Source organism: Rhodamnia argentea, chromosome 8 (assembly GCF_020921035.1).
Source record: "Rhodamnia argentea isolate NSW1041297 chromosome 8, ASM2092103v1, whole genome shotgun sequence".
Lineage (NCBI taxonomy): Eukaryota > Viridiplantae > Streptophyta > Magnoliopsida > Myrtales > Myrtaceae > Rhodamnia > Rhodamnia argentea.
In genome coordinates, this window is record NC_063157.1 from 27,762,938 (window position 1) to 27,780,870 (window position 17,933).

The 17,933-nt window shown below is 40.2% G+C and overlaps 1 pseudogene; it reads right to left on the reverse strand.

Moving 5' to 3' along the window:
- Window positions 1-4,364: 4,364 nt before the first annotated feature.
- On the reverse strand, window positions 4,365-16,493 carry LOC115738156 (annotated as a pseudogene).
- Window positions 16,494-17,933: the final 1,440 nt, after the last annotated feature.

The following is a 17,933-nucleotide window of genomic DNA, read 5'->3' on the forward strand; positions in this document are numbered from 1 at the left end:
TCTACATTTTGAATTTATCTTAAATTTTGTAATTACGGGGGAACTCAAGATGATAATTTGTTGTCAATCTTGAGGTGCTCAACGTTAAATAAGACGATGATTATAAAATTTGATGTTCATCAAGTACTTAGTTTACCCTTCTGTGGTTTAGGCGATAATACAAAATTCCAAGGAAGGAGGACCCCCCAAGGGGGGTGGGGGTGGGGAGATTTCCTACGTTTGACTTTTGTTTTTGGTTAGTATGACAATTGTGTGAAACGTAACATGAATCCCCTGTTGGCTTATTTTAATGTTATGTTTCGCATTGCTAACATTATATTTTTAATTCTGCTGAGTATTTTCCTCTTTAATCTTTACTCGATACTCTCTTTAATCATTATAATCTCAATCTGGTGAGGCATCAGATCTCTCCTCTGTGCTTAATGAGGAGATTGCATGGGCTAGGGCTCGATCCAACATCCGAATCCATGCAGAGGAAAGGGTCGAGTTCGGAGAGAATCAACGATTTTGGAGATCGCCACACGTATTGTCAGGATAGCGAAATTTTTTGTACATATTACAAAGATCGTTGAGAATATTTCAATTAGCAGGTTCTTTTTTTTTTTTTGAAAATGAAAAAAAAAAAGCTTGAAAAAGTACTCGGAAAATACTTGTGAAACAATCGAAGTGAAAATGGAAGAAAACAAAGTAGTAATTTCAAAATATCGAGTTCGATTATGAATGTTTACCTTTTTTTCTTTTTTCTTTTTGAATGTTTCATTGAAACGTCCTTCTTGAAATATCTCAAGTCTGATAATTTCAGCAATCACAGCAGCAGTTTCAGTGGCCTAATTCCCTAAAAAAAACCCCCAACTTTATGTCCAATCCGAAAGTTGCCCCAAACTTTTTTTTTGTTTTAGAAAAAATCCTCAACTTTATATCCAGTCCCAAATCTATCCCGAACTTTTTTTTTCTTAAAAAAAAACCTCAACTTTCAATCTAGTCCCAAATCTACCCCGAACATTTTTTTTACTCTAGTCTCAAATAGACCCCCATTAGCCTTATGTTAAAAAATCGTCGTTAGTCATCCTTAACTTTAATATCTAAAAACAGTTTCATTTTGGAGAATTTCAAGAATTTTTGTTGGGGTGAATTTGTTATTCATGTGGAAATGCAACGTTGATTCGTACATATCGCTTCATTACTTTGCCTATGTGGGTTTTTTATCGACGTGGAAATGCCACGTCGAGTTAGAACTGGACCACAAGGTAAATTTGAGAATGAATTGAAATTTTGTGAATTTGTTTAGATAAATTTGGGCCGATTTGAGGCTGGACCTAAAGTTTGAGATTTTTTTCGAGACAAAAAAGAGTTTGGGACAGATTTGGGACTGGACCTAAAGTTTAAGGTTTTTTTTTTTTTTCTGAGACAAAATAAAATTTGGGATAGATTTGGGATTGGACCGAAAGTTGAGGATTTTGTTTGAGATAAAAAAAAGTTCGAGGTAAATTTGAGACTGGACATAAAATTGAGGGTTTTTAAGGGAATTGGCCCCAGTTTCAGGTAACATGCGTTATGATCTGACAGGACTTGGTGGTCTGGTTGGCTTTACAGATCCAAAGCAAATGGTTTTTGTCAGGAATTGGGACGATTTGGATTTCGGAACATGGCATCAGAAACTGGTCTCGCGTGTTCTTTTTGTTCTCTAACGCATTTTTCAATACGAGTACTAGTTGCAGGCTTCATCTGGTGGAGGCAAGATTCGAGAAGCATGGAAACTTTGATTATTTAAACTTTTCCCCTCACCAAAATCTTTGTCCAATCACTGGATTTAGAATCCTTTAAATTTATAAGCGTTTAAGCAAAGCCCTTAATCATTGTTTCCTCTTTGTGATTATGCCGACCATGTGATCCGAGACTGTGGTTGTTGCTAATGTTGTCCTCATTTGTTGTCTGCCACAGAAAACTCCGCATATCAATCACCGTCCTCATATTTCAAAACCTACATTTTGCAGCTTCCAAACTCAAATTTGCCCTCATGCGCGTCGAAAATCTACGACCGAATCCCTTTTCCGCATTTTCGAAAAAAGTTCTAAACCCATTATAATTGTGCCAATTCAGTCCGAAGCCTTTTTTTCTTTGGCAATTGAGTTCTAAAAATTTTACATTTGTGCCAATTAAGTCCATCCAGTCAATGTTGGCCGAAAATCACAAGCTTGGCCTAAACGGCGGCTCGGGGTTTGTCGAGGCTGTGCTAGGTTGGCCTCAAGTTGGCAAAGCTATGAGCCTTTGCAATGAGTCTCACGAGCCACACTAGATCTACAGCAAAACCTCAGCCGTGGCAATTGAGGCCAGTGGGATTGACCTGAATTTGGCCTTAAGCTGGTGCTGCGGGCGACCGTCTCTGACCTTAGATTCGATTAGTGCTGGCCTCAGGATGAGCAACAGCGGCTTGCGGTCGCGAAGGAGAGACGTGGCGGCGAGCGTGTCGGACCGAGCAAGCCTGTCGAGCGGGGGGAAGAGAGTGTGGGTGGGTGTTGGGTTTTTCGAAAGGGTAGGGGCAATTTGTAAAGCAAAATGGCGATGTGGTAAGTTTTACGTGGGTAGTAAATGCAATTTGTATGAAAAGTAGGGATGATGGCTGGATAACTTTTGAAACGTGACAAGATTATTTAATATGAGAAGTAATTGTTGTCATTCTTGTAATTGCTTTAAACAGCAAATGAAGATTACGGTCACATACAAGTAATGTTGTCAGGAATCAGGACTTCATCAAATGGTAAAGTAGGATCATTTAAATAGTCCAGAAACATGTGATTTATCATTTCTGACGTTCGAAACGTATATTCTTTCTTCTCTGTCTGTTGTATTTTTGTCTGTCTCTTTCACCGGATCTTTTTTCGGAAGAAGTAGAGAAACTGCACATTAGGTAGGACTGAAACAAGTAAACAATTTCCTTTGGCTATAGAACGATTATTAACCACCGAAAACGTGGCAAAGCAATAAGGGAAAAAAGCAAGCCTTATCAGGCTCCTCCGTTCGTTTCGCGAAAAATCACTTTCAAATTTTTTTTTTATAGATTTTTCGGCATTCAATTCAGCGAAAATAAATGAGTCAAAGAAAACATTTTCCATCCATGGAAAAAACACATTCAAAAAGTTATGGAAATGATTTCCTCTTTTTGAAAAAGATAAAAATATTTTCCTTCATCTTTCCTCCATCCACTCCTTCACATTCATTTTCTTTTTCAATTATTTTTTATTTTTCATTTCTTCCTTTCTCTTTTTTTGAATTTTCTTATTCTTTTCTTTCTTCCTTTGCCAATTGCTGGCCTCGGTGAAGGATGGCTCGGCTTGGCTCGGCTCGACTTGCTCGAGGCCGGTGAGCTCGACCTCGCTTGTGGCCGATGTTCGATGGAAGAAGAAGGGAAAAGAGAAAAAAAGAAAAAGAAAAAGAACAATTGAAATGAAAATAAAATTTATTAAATCCAATGCATGGAGGAAAATCACATCACGATTTTTCATTCTGAACGACGGAAATATTTTTTTTAGGTCATTTCAAGTTTTAGCTAAGCACCAAAAAATATTGCTATTTTCTCGAAAAATGACTTTCTGGAATACATTTTCCGGAAACGCCTCATTTCCGCGAAATGAACGGAGCCTAAATTCATCGTAAAGAAAAAATAGACTTTTAGGCTAGTAACATTTAAGAACAATGTTGGTAATGAAGGTAACCAATAAACTTTTCTTGTAAGTTACCAACTTTCATTTGTCTTACTTAAAGTTGTCATATGGGTAGATCGAGTTGAAAATGGTTCGATCCATATTGACTGATTTTCATGTAATGTAAATTTAATGACACATACCCGATTCCGTACGCGACCTGTGTTACTAAAACACCTCTATAATTAATCCTACCTATGAAAACCCGCACCCATTAAAGAGATAGATTGAGAGAATGTTTTCCAGAATAACTTTCATTGCTGTATTTCTAAGATATTTATAGTACATATACAAGTATGACAACAACTAAAAGATATGGAGAAAATCTCACTAATTGACAATTAGAAAATCTCGACTAATTGACAGCTAGAAAATCTCGACTAATTGATAGCTATTAACAATAATGAGAAAGGCTGAAATTACGGAGGACAATTTGAATTTTAAATTGATTCCCTTACACCCATTTCATTTAAAGCACATTCAAAATATGGATTTTCATGGGTACCTGCAGCAATCTCTCTGATGGATTATCTTTTAGAGCATATAGCTATGATTTCTTGAAGCAATACATCAAGAACATAGTTCACAAGCATAATTCTCACCCTCTCAAACCATTTAACACTTATATATTTTTTTGAAGTTTGCTATTCTAAACCCCTTTATTCAAGATGACAACATAGTAATCTTGCTGGAGAACGCGACAATGGGGCTTCTTACTTGATGTTCCCCATCATCCCATGTTAGAGAAGCAGAAAGGATGTCTCTGTCCAACTTCCCTGCAACCACTACCGTGAAAGCCAGTTTCTGTCCAACACTTGAGAAAGACAAGATTCTGGGCGTAACTGTGACCTTGATCCCGGTTGTGTGAAGAAATCTAGAGTGATGATGCACAAAAAAGAAAGAGGAGAACAGAGGTAAAACAGAGAACAAGAGTGATACGCTGCATTCACCAGTAGATGCTTAGATGCTCAACATCATACATTCTTCATCCGAGAGCTCAACACATTCCTCACGCTTGGTTTTCTTTATATAGTGCTATTACTACAAGTCTTCTGTTGTAACAGGAAAAACTACTTAACAGAAAAACTGTTGAGTAACAACTGAAGTTGTTAAGCTCAACAAACTCCTTCTTTATTTCTGGTTGAAACCATTCTCTTCTTCCTGGTTGAAGACGCAATGCTGGAGCTATCGGTAGCACTACGTATCGGAGTTGTATGGTTTGCATAGGCAGCACTATGTGCCGATCGTATAATCTCAGCATCCCCCCGCAAACCGGAGAGAGGGTGAAATCCCAAACCCGGTTTGGTGCGAAGCGTGAAATGATCCAGTCGAGACAAGGCTTTTGTGAAAATGTCGGCAATCTGGTGGCGACCGGGAACATATTGCACACGTAAAGACCCTAACGAAACTTTCTCTCGGACGAAGTGGAAATCAACTTCAATATGTTTTGTGCGAGCATGCAAAACAGGATTTGCAGTGAGAGATATGGCTGATCGATTATCACAAAAGAGCACCGTAGGTGAGGAAAGAGAAATCCCAATATCACGGAGAACAAATCCAATCCAGGTAAGATCAGCAGTGGCGGAAGCAAGAGCCCTATACTCTGCTTCGGTGGAAGAACGAGAGACTGTCGGCTGCTTCTTGGTTGACCAAGAGATGATATTGGAGCCAAGATATGTGCAAAAACCAGTAGTAGAGCGTCTGGTATTAAGACAACCAGCCCAATCAGCATCCGAGAAGCCATATAAGTTCATGGTGGTATTGGAATGAAGAAAGATGCCCATAGACACAATGCCTTTGACATACCGAAGAACCCTTTTGAGCTTAAGAAAATCAGCAATGGTGGGTTGCTGCATTTTTTTGACACGTAAGATTCGTTGCATATGCAAGATCAGGGCGAGTGAGCGTGAGATATTGCAGGCCACCAACTAGACTTCTGTATTCAAGTGGATTGGTAAGACAAACATCATCGGTTAACGTGGAGAGGGACCTAACAGATAGGGGAGTTGAAATAGGTTTGCAATCTTGCATGTGTGCTCGTTTAAGAAGATCAAGAGCATACTTAGTTTGGCGGAGGAAGAGAACATCAGAATTACGTTTGGCTTCAATACCCAAAAAGTAGTGAAGAGAACCAAGATCTTTCATGTGAAAATTGGTACTCAAAGACTTGATGAAGTCCGTAAGGAGCCGAGGAGAGGTGCCTGTGAGCACAATGTCATCAACATAAAGCAGCAGCAGGATTGTGTCCATGCCCTTGTGAAACACAAAGAGAGAAGGATCTGTTGTACTACAAAAGAAGCCCGATTCAAGTAAAAAATTACTGAATTTCTCAAACCAGGCACGTGGAGCTTGACGAAGACCATATAAAGATTTCTGGAGTAAACAGACGTGATGAGGCAAGGCGGGATCTATGAAGCCAGGAGGTTGATCCATATAAACAGGTTCGATTAAGGAGCCATGTAAGAAGGCATTTTTAACATCCAGTTGATGAATATGCCAGTTTTTGACCATAGCTACAGATAGAACAATACGAATGGTTGCCTGTTTTACCACTAGACTAAAAGTTTCAGCAAAATCGACTCCTTCTTCTTGGTGAAATCCTTTAGCCACCGATCGAGCCTTTAATCTGTCAAGACTCCCATCGGGTGCTAACTTGGTTTTAAACACCCATTTACAGCCGATGACATTCATTTGAGTAGTTCTTGGAACTAAAGTCCAAGTTAGATTTTCAGACAAAGCATCCATTTCTTCTTTCATAGCTTGAAACCACCCATCATGAGCCAAGGCTGATTTAACGGACTTTGGTTCAACGGGTACTTGATATTCAGCCAAGCAGGCATACCTGGGATTTGGTTTTACTATGCCGGACTTAAGTCGAGTATGCATAGGATGAACAGAGATGCCACTTTGGTGGTGGGATAAAGAATGAGGTTATTTGTTAATAGCATCAAAATTGGAAGTAGAGGCTCCTGAAACAACATCTAAGTGTGGCGGAACCGAATGTGATGCGGATGTTCCTGAAACATCATCCGGGTATGGCAGGATAGAACTTGGGGACTAGTCTGTACTGTGTGGTAGACGAAGTGAGTTAACTACCTGAGCTCTATCATCTTGAAGATGACCGGTATGATAGTTTGAAGGATGGGGTGTGGGATTCTTCTTGACATAATCAAGAAAATTTATCTCGTCAACCCATTTTTGATATAAGGATGTATAATGAGGGTAATCAGCAGTGAGCTTCTTAGTAAAGGGAAAGAAACTCTCATCAAATTTCACATTGCGACTAATATAGATCCTACCATCTGTAGGTACCAAGCAGCGATACCCTTTGTGGCGCTCGCTATATCCCAGGAAAACACAAGTGAGAGATCGCGGATCGAATTTATGTTGGGCATAGGGTCGGAGACAAGGATAACAAGCGCAGCCAAAAACTCTCAGATGATCATAACTCGGAGCTTGTTTAAACAACCTACTGTGAGGAGAATCCATCTGCAACTTTGGAGTGGGAAGCAAATTAATAACATAATTGGCGGTTAAGAAGGAATCAACCCGGAAATGCAACGGAGTTCTAGCATGATAGACCATAGTCAAGCCCAACTCTACAACATGGTGATGTTTCCTTTCAGAAATGCCATTACGTTCAGGGGTGTAAGGACAAGAAAGATATTGCTGAATACCACAATTCTCCAAATGAGTTCGAAACCCGATACTAGTGAATTCACCACCACCATCACATTGAAAACCGTTGATTTTGTGATCAAATTGATTCTCCACATATTTCCGAAACATAAGAAAGATATCATAGAAATCGGACTTCAACTTCATTGGATAAAGCCAACTATAGCGAGAGAAGTTGTCCACAAAAACAACATAAAACCGAAAGCCCCGAAGAGAGGTTCCTGGGGAAGGACCCCGGATATCACAATGAATTCTTCCAAGTGGAACCGTAGTAGCAGAGTCTGATAAGGAGAATGGTAAGGCAGTACTTTTAACAAGGTGACAACTACCGCATACGGATGAAATGTTCTTATCACGGGAAATCTGTTGTTTCTGATGAAGGTACCTCACAATTTGTGAGTTGTTATGAGCAAGACGTTGATGCCGGATATCCTCTCTAACAGTCTTATATCTTTGTGTAAACAGAGCCCGAGTTGCCATCTGATCCACTCGGTAAAGTCCCTCAATTTTCTTTCCCAGCATCACTGTGGAATTTGTCTGATTGTCCTTTACATAGACACCATATTTATCAAACACAAAGGAGCAAGGAAAATCATTGGTTAGTTTTGAAATGGACAGAAGATTTTTCTTGATTTCGGGAACCACCAACACATCATTGAGAGGTAATGCATCTAGTTTAGACAATAACAAGGCATCACCAGTATAAGTAATAGGAAGACATGAGCCATTTCCTACCATAATCGTATCGGTACCAGTATACTTTGAAAGATTATGAAGTATACCAGGATTAGCGATAATGTGGGCTGTGGCTCCCGTATCTGGATACCATTCACCGCCTGTTGAATCTTCAAGGTGCATTGCTGCAAGAGCTTGAGGAATAACATCATCTTGGTAAGAATTGTCAAATCGATACTAGCATCGAAGAGCATCATGCCCTGGTCGTTTGCAAATTTGACAAGTTACTCGAGTGCCGTTCGGTACTTTCTCTTGAGGCAAGATCTTGGGGGCTGTGAAATTTGGAGAGGGATAGGATTTGGTATTCGAATGCCTCTGTGATGAACCAGTGTAAGGTCTAAATCCCCGACCTGTTACATAGAAGTTATTTTGCGGTTTAGAATACTGAACCCGCTGATCTTGATTTGAGCTCAATGGTCTATAAGCTTGACTTCTTCCTTGATATCCATAGCTACGGCCTCGATTACCAAGGTGACGCCCTCCGCCATAGTGACGTCCTCCACGGATACTCCCTCTCTGTCCTATAAATGCAAAATTAAGGCGACTTGATTCTCTGTCAAATGCTATCTTCGGTTCCATCTCTCCATTCCTTTCACTGTAATAAGCCAGGTTAGGATTATACTGATTTGAAGAGTAGTTTTGCGGTCGTGCTTCAAACCTTTCCAGTTGTGATATAACCTCATCATAATCAGGTTGAGGTTTCACACAATACATCGTCGTTCTGAAGTTTTCATACTCCAAACCTAAGCCCTCCAAGACACCAAAAACTTTAGTTATCTCATCCACAGGTTTTCCTATTGCATTTAATTGATCACAGATCGGTTTATACTCCCTAAGATAATCAGATAGCTGCCGATTTCGTTTCTGACATGCTTGAAGCTTTCCTCGCAGCTCAAACTCTTTAGCAGCTGATTTACGTGTAAAACGATTCAAGAAAGTTTGCCATACCTCGAAAGATGTCTCCAGGCCAATGATCGGTCCCAAGTATATTCTCGAAACTGCACCACTAATCCATGATGAAACCAGTTGATCCGTTCGTACCCAATCGGTGTAATCTGGATTCACTACTTGAGTCTCGATTCCTTCGATTTCAACCTGCAACTGTTGTGGAGGTCGTAGGATTTTTCCATTAACGAAGCCGAGCAATTCTTGACTGCGAAGGAATCTGAGAAATTGTGCTTGCCAGAGTAGAAAGTTGTCTTCAACAAGTTTGATTGTGACAAAGTTAGCAATGTTTACATGGATTGGAAAAGGATATCTCGATGTTCTTGTTGCCATTGATGTGCTCACAGAAGAGAAGATCGGAATTCACAGTTTAGCTCTCGGAGAAGGCTCTGATACCCTGTGAAGAAATCTAGAGTGATGATGCACAAAAAAGAAAGAGGAGAACAGAGGTAAAACAGAGAACAAGAGTGATACGCTGCATTCACCAGTAGATGCTTAGATGCTCAACATCATACATTCTTCATCTGAGAGCTCAACACATTCCTCACGCTTGGTTTTCTTTATATAGTGCTATTACTACAAGTCTTCTGTTGTAACAGGAAAAACTACTTAACAGAAAAACTGTTGAGTAACAACTGAAGTTGTTAAGCTCAACAAACTCCTTTATTTCTGGTTGAAACCATTCTCTTCTTCCTGGTTGAAGACGCAATGCTGGAGCTATCAGTAGCACTACGTACTGGAGTTGTATGGTTTGCATAGGCAGCACTATGTGCCGATCGTATAATCTCAACAGGTTGGGGCTTCAACAACAGCAGCGTACGTGGATTTATGTAGCCCGACATTGGTCACGATCCGCTTAAAGGTGCGGCTAAAGGCCTCTGATGCAGTGCAAAGTGCGAACGATGGATAGTTCAGGTCCCAAGCTGCTGTTCCATTGTTCGATCCCGAGCAAGCGCTGTTGTCGCCTGTGACCCGTCGCAATTTTTCTGTGCTGTAATTCTGTCCGCATAAGAAGTTGACATAATCAGTTTCATCAGCATCGTACAACAAACCAGGATTTAGCGCTTGCTTTGGATTAAGGTGGCCTGCCCCGTATGCGAACTCGGCTTCTCTGTTGGTCTTTGCACTCATTTTAAGAGCTGGAATTTATCGAGAAATGAAAACGAATCAGACCCGGTATATGTCCATATTGCGGAATATGAAAAATTGTAAGCTTCCTGGAGTTCATGGTGTTTTTTTCCACAACACCATTAGAAAATTTACCTACTAGACCTGCATTCTAACAAATGTCTGCTATTGATCCTAATTTTTACTGACGACAAAATGATAGTATCGTCCTCAAACCACATTAGTCGATGTGCTCGTGTCAGATCATTCATCGAGTGCTCGATACATTAGATGGTGCTACTTCTCAAACGGCATCACATTGGACCAGAGAGATAAATAGCTTTTCATGCATCTTTTTTCTGGCACATTTTCCTCGGTTCTACTTCAAATTTGTCAATCTGGCCATAAGAAAATCAAATTCATTCAACAGGATAATGAACATTACCAGTGGTCATAAGAGCAGACCTAATAGCAGACGGAGACCACGAGGGGTGGAATGACTTGATGTAAGCCGCGATTGCAGTTGCATGTGGACATGCCATCGACGTCCCGGATATAATGTTGTAGGATACAACTCTCATATCTCCCGGAACTGTCGAATATCTAAATTCGATCCTATCAACGATGCAAGAAAGTAATGGAAATTCGCACAACACAAGAATTTACGTGGTTCGGCAACGGAGATGTTCCGCCTACCTACGTCCACGGGAAGATGAGATCTTTTTTACTAATAACAAAGAAAAGTGTACAGCCACTCTTTCTCACACCCTCTCTATATATAATAGAGACCTGTTTCGCCCTAAATATATATAGCGAAACCCTACATGGCACAAATTACAAAATTGCCCACATAGCCTAAAATATTTAATTTTCTCATAGAAATCCTTCTATAACCGAACATAAAACGCCTGCGGCGGCTCGGGTAGTCTTGTCCAATCGCAGGGGGCCTTTTGGAACCGCCTCATAATCTCTTGGATAACAGAATACAAGACATCAACCTCAACGGGAACCTGTGAAACCGTGTTGTACAAAGACCATGCAGCCAAAATATGAACACCCGGGGCCGCCAAATCCGGCTGTAATAAACAAGATATCACATATTACTGTTACAGGTATATTGCAGAAAGTTCAATGTTGGTTCATAAAAATCTCCATGCACAATCTTGTACACTAGCATAACATGTAAAATTACCTTAAGAATATCAGGTGTAACTGGGTTCGGACCCCTCGATGAAAAGGACACCACGTAGGGCGCAAGCTTGTCGGGTTCCTGATAGCTCTTGAATATGGTCGCCGTCGGATCGCTAAGAGAGTTTTCGAACAATTCATTGCTCATGCCATTGCCATAGCCAAATTAACCGAAGCTACGAAAGGCGAAAAAGAGAAAGAAAGAAGACCTGGTGCTGCTCATGTACAAGTAGATTTCGTTGCCGGCCTCCGGGTCTAGGTAAGATGCGGGTATGGGGAAAGAGCGGGCACTGTCTTTGGGTCCATCGTCTCGCATCAAAGCACCGAAAGCACCAGCATAGAATGGTCCAGCACGTTCAAAAGCATCACAGAACACAATTTTGCCCTTCACCAACTCGGGGTCCAATGTTCCCGGAGAGCATTTTCTTCAGATAAAAGCTAAATCTTCAGTTTGTCTAGCGTAATTAAAAAAAAATTAGGGACTTGATCAAAAAATGCACTGAAATTACCTGGATATGGACGCATTGTATCCAGCAGTCATTGAGAGCATGGCCACCATAGATCAATGGATACATCTTACCTTCGAGATCAATGGTGTTTATGGAAATTCCCTGCCAATTCGATTTACCGCACCACATGTTTAGGGGATTTATCTTGTACAATCCTAGTTTACGGACGATATCTTAGGGAGGTTAAGGCCGTGGCTCAACTTCCGTAGCTACTTGTTAGGAAATGGGTTCCTGAATTCGAAGATTCCTCAATGATCAGGAGGATTTCCTTTCCCTGACACAACGGTCTACCCTCAGGTGAACATAACCAATCACGATGAAAAAATTGCATGGGAACTTGTGATTTTCAAAGGGGACCATTGGGAGTGCCACAAGTTATTGGCTTGAATTAGATGATTTAGTCTACGGAATACTTGTTCTCTACGTGCAAGATGGAACCCGGAAGGTACCTGCTGTGTTTAGAGTGGGCTTTTATTATCTCGTAAGTCTTGCCATTACCCAGTAGCACTTTGGTGAAGAACTTCCTGTCGGTGGTACTAGCGGCGACTGAGAGAGACCATGGCGACTAGTTGTAGATGGAGTTAAACTTTGATCCGCTATTGCATGCAGAAGTTGATGTGAGTATTCCATTCCGCATGGCATGAAATGCTCCTATCGCAATCGGATCCCTCAAATAGCCTCTAGTGCTGGACCCGATCGAGATGGAAATGATGTCGACTCTGTCGGCGATCGCGTCGTCGAACATGGTGAGAATGTCGGCGTGTTGCAGCCATCAGCCCAACACACTTTGTACACTGCGATGTGGGCCGATGGAACTCCGCCGCGAGCCGTGCCTTGAGCCAGGCCGTAGAGATTGGCCATGCTTACTTCATCTCTGGCTGCCGTCAACGCCGTGTGCGACCCATGGCCACAGGAGTCTCGCGGGGATTGGACATCGCTCAGATGAAAACTGCCATCTGCTTTGTAGTATTTCGCCCCGATAACCTTGCCATAAAAACAATCGGACATATGAGTGTATTCATTATCACATTGTCGTGCTGCCTCATATTTCTTCTTGATTCTAGGGTCTCATCTCTCTAGCTTCATAACATATATAGTTTTAAAATGGCCAATACAAGTTATAGATAATACCAATCATACGTTCCTTGATTTTTCCCATTCAGTGCTCTTGCTTTTCTAATTTTTGGAGATTGTACAGAAACGAAGTAGAAAGATTAAATCCATAGAGAAAACGGTTCTAATTGACCACAAAACTATGCATGCAAAGCAAAAAGCGATCATCTCGTTACAAGACAAAACTATCAATACATGGATATAACGAGTCAAGTCGATCAAAATTTGTAGTCGAACAGAAGTTTGTTCAATTTTTTCACCTCTTTTTTTAAGGCAATATCGATGTGAGAACAATCTCTCAATATGCTCGCAGACATAAATGTCATTGTCGTAGCATATTAAAAGCATATGCTACATATAGATGTTCATGTATTTTCTTAAGAAGAATGTTATAGAATGACTTACGTGTTGCTAGTGAAATCGGATGAACTTTGACAAATGCCGGTCCATTTGCTAGGGGGCGGGCACAGCCCTTGATCACTGAAACTCTCCAATTCCGGCCATATGCCACTGTCGAGCACTCCGACGATGATATTGTTGGAGTTGGCGAATACTTCGGGGACCCTTGTTTCTTACACCGGGTACGCCCATATGAGTTTAGGGAAACCGAAGTGTTACCCAACGATATGTGATCCCTGCGCACAGGATGCGGGGGTTCGGGGGCAGCGCCCCGACACGGGTGTCCCCGCGCTGCCCGGTCGGCGGGCGGGGGTTCAGGGCCAGCGCCTCCCAATGGGGGTTCCACTGCCGGTCGGCCAAGAGACGGCCCGCTCGCCGATGAGCGGGTGGGAATTCGGAGGCAGCGCCCCCGAAACCTCTACAGGTTTGGACTTTTATTTAAGCTGGCCCGTATGGTTGGAATTAAGAGGTTTTAGGTTTTTTAGCCCGTTTTTGGGGCACATATATTTTGCTCGGTTTTATCATTGTAAGTGGAAGAATTGGTTGTAAACCGACAAATATAGTGAAATTTCTTTGCGGGACGTAGCCCTAATCTTGAGGTGAACCTGGGTAATCTCGTGCGTCATTTCAATTTTTCTTGATTCTCTCGTGTGATCGTCGATTCGGTTTCAATAAATCCCTTCGGATATCGCCTTCGGTTTCCGATCTATTCACCTGTCGTGAGAAGCCCCTGAAGTCCCATGATCCTGTCGTGTGGGGCTGCTGCTTCTGACTGGGGAACACGGACCCCACGCCCTCCAATCCTAGGTTGTCCCAGAATTTATTTTTTGTTTGTTACAAGCAATAATTATAGGAAAAATATGACAAGAAAACTCAAAATATGTCCAAAGGACGTATTTACCCTGAATTCTTGTTCTGACATAAAAATCTCAAACAATGCAACACATTTACCCTAATTTTTTTCTCATGACATAAAAAAATCCAAACTTGTACCTACGTGACACCTTTACTCCGTCAAGGTTCCGTTAGATAATTTTTCTGACAAAAGAACACCGTTTTTATTTCACTAAAGCCGTGTGAGCGTCATGTCAACATTGTTTGCATTCCGTCATCCCTATAGGCAGATTTTTAATAGTTCTGATTGACAGAACATTGACGGAGGGTAAATGTGTCCCATAGGTACAAGTTTGAGATTTTTGGTACCAACGGAAAAAATTTAGGAGGTAAATATGTTACAATAGACATAGTTTAAGGTTTTTGATAAATTTTGCCCAATAATATATATAGAGTAAATTATGATGTGAATTACCAGCGATCTTCTTCGCCTCCTCTTCGGTTAGCATCGTAGCAAATCCATCGAAGCTCCTTTCATAGCTATACAGCAACAGCTTTGAGGGATCATGGCTGTACATATTCCCAAACTTCTTATGAAATAGTTCGCTCTAATCTAGATTAAGTCAAACGAATACTAAGGCCAGGGTTGGCCACCATGATGAAAGTCTGGATAAGGTAAATTTTGTTCTATCCGACATTTGATTGTTGTCCAAGATATGATAAGGCCGGATAAAACATGGATATAATCTGGATTAAAAAATTTCACGTGGAGGACGGGATAAATGTGGATAGGATTTTTTTTTTTCGAATGGTACTGAGCTATATAAGGAAAGGTAGCAAAAACGGGGTCTTCCAAAAAAATTTTGGTCATTGATAAGCTGTATTAATACACCTAAAATATGAATCGGTTCATTAACAATTCAAATGTGAAAAAAATGGCGGGATAACATTTCTCTTCTACATGCCTATGGAGTTCCTTGATTATAGATTGGTACAAATTATTAGCATTTGCGAATGATCTAGGCCGGAAAATTTGTTGATTGCCTGACCTGCCAGTGATTTTCTGGATAATGTTGATGTGGTGAGGCGACGATGCGAAGACATCATTTTTGAGGGCGCCCTTGTACACAATGAAGGCCTGGTAGCATATTAGGTAGACGTTTGAAATATGTAAGATAAATGTGTAAATGACTTAAGAAGTTGCTCTTAGCCAGATGAATACAGTTGCTCAGGTGTAACATTGATAGATTCATATCAGGAAAATTATCAAAAAAGTTCATAAATCTGTTAAATGGCGGTCAATTTAATTGTAAACTTTTCAATATGACCGATTTAGTCCTAAATCTATTGGCCATTTGCCAATATAGTCATTTCGGATAATTTTGATTGGAAATTGCTTAGCTGGCTGTCCTACATGGCATGGCCAGCGTTGACTTGGACAATTTTTGCATTTTCTTAATATATGTGAGTATTTTTATAATTTTCATAATTTTTTTTCTTTTCCTCTTACTTTTCTTTCCTTTTTTTTTCAATGTGGGCCGAAGAGTGCCTCTTGGCCCTTGCCTGTGACTACTAACCTCCGTTGGCCACCGCTAAGGCCTTGAACCAGGGGATGGAAATAAGAAAAGAAAAACTGAAAAAAAGGCAAGAAAATAAAATAGAAAAATTAAAAAAGAAAAATTCAGAAAAATGTAAATATTGTTCACATCAGCGTTGATTGTGCCATGTGGACGGCTGGTGTTCATATCGGAGATTTCCATACAAAATTGATCGAAATGACTATATTGGCAAATTATTCAAAGGTTTAGAACTAAATTGGCAAAGTTAAAAAGTTTTCATTGAATTAACATCCGTACAATATATTTAGGACTTTTCTGATAATTATCTGATTCATACCTCGTGGAACACAATGTTAACATTCTATATATCAAAGTCGGCGAGTAGTAACCAATCACAAAGAATAATCCCTATTGATCTCTATTTCATCTATCAAATAGAATTGTGGATTTCATATGATTTATGGAGGTTCAATAATGATTTGTTCGATCTATCGAAGCGGTCTTTAGCCAAGAATTTTTTCACTTGCACAAAAAGAATATATACTTTACGTCCTAAATACGGCAACAAATTGAACAAGAAAAAAATTTGCGAGATCGAGAGAGAGCGAGAGGGGATGCGGACTTGCCTTTGGATCATCATCTCGGGGGACCATCCATCTGATCAGTAGATTACCAACAAGGGCGAGGACAAAAATTTGGAGGAGGAGAAACTTTGTAGTTGCCATTGAAGGGCAAGTGAAGAAAGTTGCAGTTCTGTGTTAGGGCAGATGACGCAGAAAATAGGGCACTCCCAGTCCCATAGGTCCCCCCCAAGTCTCCTCGCTTATAGTTGACAGTACTATCGCATAGGGACAAAGTCGATGTCGGGGCGCGTTTATGATACCCATGCGATGTCTGGTTTTACTTGAACTGATGTCGTGGCTCGTTTGTTTCACGGAAATTAAAAAATATATTTTTTAAAAGGATTATTTATTTATTTAAAAGGATTATTTATATTATTTGAAATAATTAATTGATAATTTTTTTTTTCATCATCGACTACTACTTATTTTCAAATATTTTCATGAACCATAAAATTATTTATGGACGATCATTTTAGAAAAATATTTTGTAAGTCATTCATTTTCCGTTGATAAACAGAGCTTCCTCTCCAAACTCATGCTAATGAGTCCACGCAAGAAGTCAAGAGCCGGCTCTATAGGTGACATTCAATGTTCCAGTCGCGCCCGTCCATTCTATTTTTTGTGGTTTTTAGTTGAACGCTCTTCTTATTTGATTAACTTCATTTTAATGGTTGTAACTTTCACCTGTTCTCCATGAATCTTTGTCCTATCCTATGGCCACTGAAAACTTGCACATTGCTCTCTATATATGACACACCAATCCAATTCCATGCCACACCAACTATATAAAAAAAAAAAAAATCAGCAAGCTTTTGAACATCTCAAATTAACAGGTTTAACCTAACTACGTCTTATCTAAAACGTTTCGACTGCCGATTCTACCCTCAACAACATCAACAAATCACCGGACATTTAAAACTTTTAGCCTTTAATTTAAATTGAAGAAAATGACACAAATGAAGTCTCTCTTTGCTATATATCAATGAATTTTCCTATACGAGAATGGATTATTTGAACACGTCGTAGTGTGTCGCATGCGCAAGACCTATCTGTGGTGTGGCATGGGCACGTTCGCTTCCCATGTGTTGGACGCACATTAATAGTTTGGTATTATCCTTTGTTAATCTTAAAAGAGCTTTTGTCTATATTGAAGTAGGTCGTTACTATGTTTGTGGACCGCAAATTGACTATGCTATTTTTCGTTCAAAAGGGCATTTGTAAATGTTTATAGTTTTTGTTATATTTTGACTTTCAAATTAGTGATAAGGTTATTTTGAACCATTCGCTTTATTTTCAGGTTTTTTAGAGGGGGCTATAAAAAGGATATGTTGCATATTATATTGCAACGCTTGTTTTTGCTACTGCTCCGAAACCTTTTGTTTTTCACTTTCTTATTGTCAAATCTTTAGATCTTTAATTGTACGCTTGTACTCATTATTGAATATAGTGAAACCCCTCTCTCTCCCCGTGGTTTTTCCCGTTTTGGGTTTTCCACGTATATCGTGTCTCGTGCGTTCTTATTTTACTTTCATCCCTTGCTAT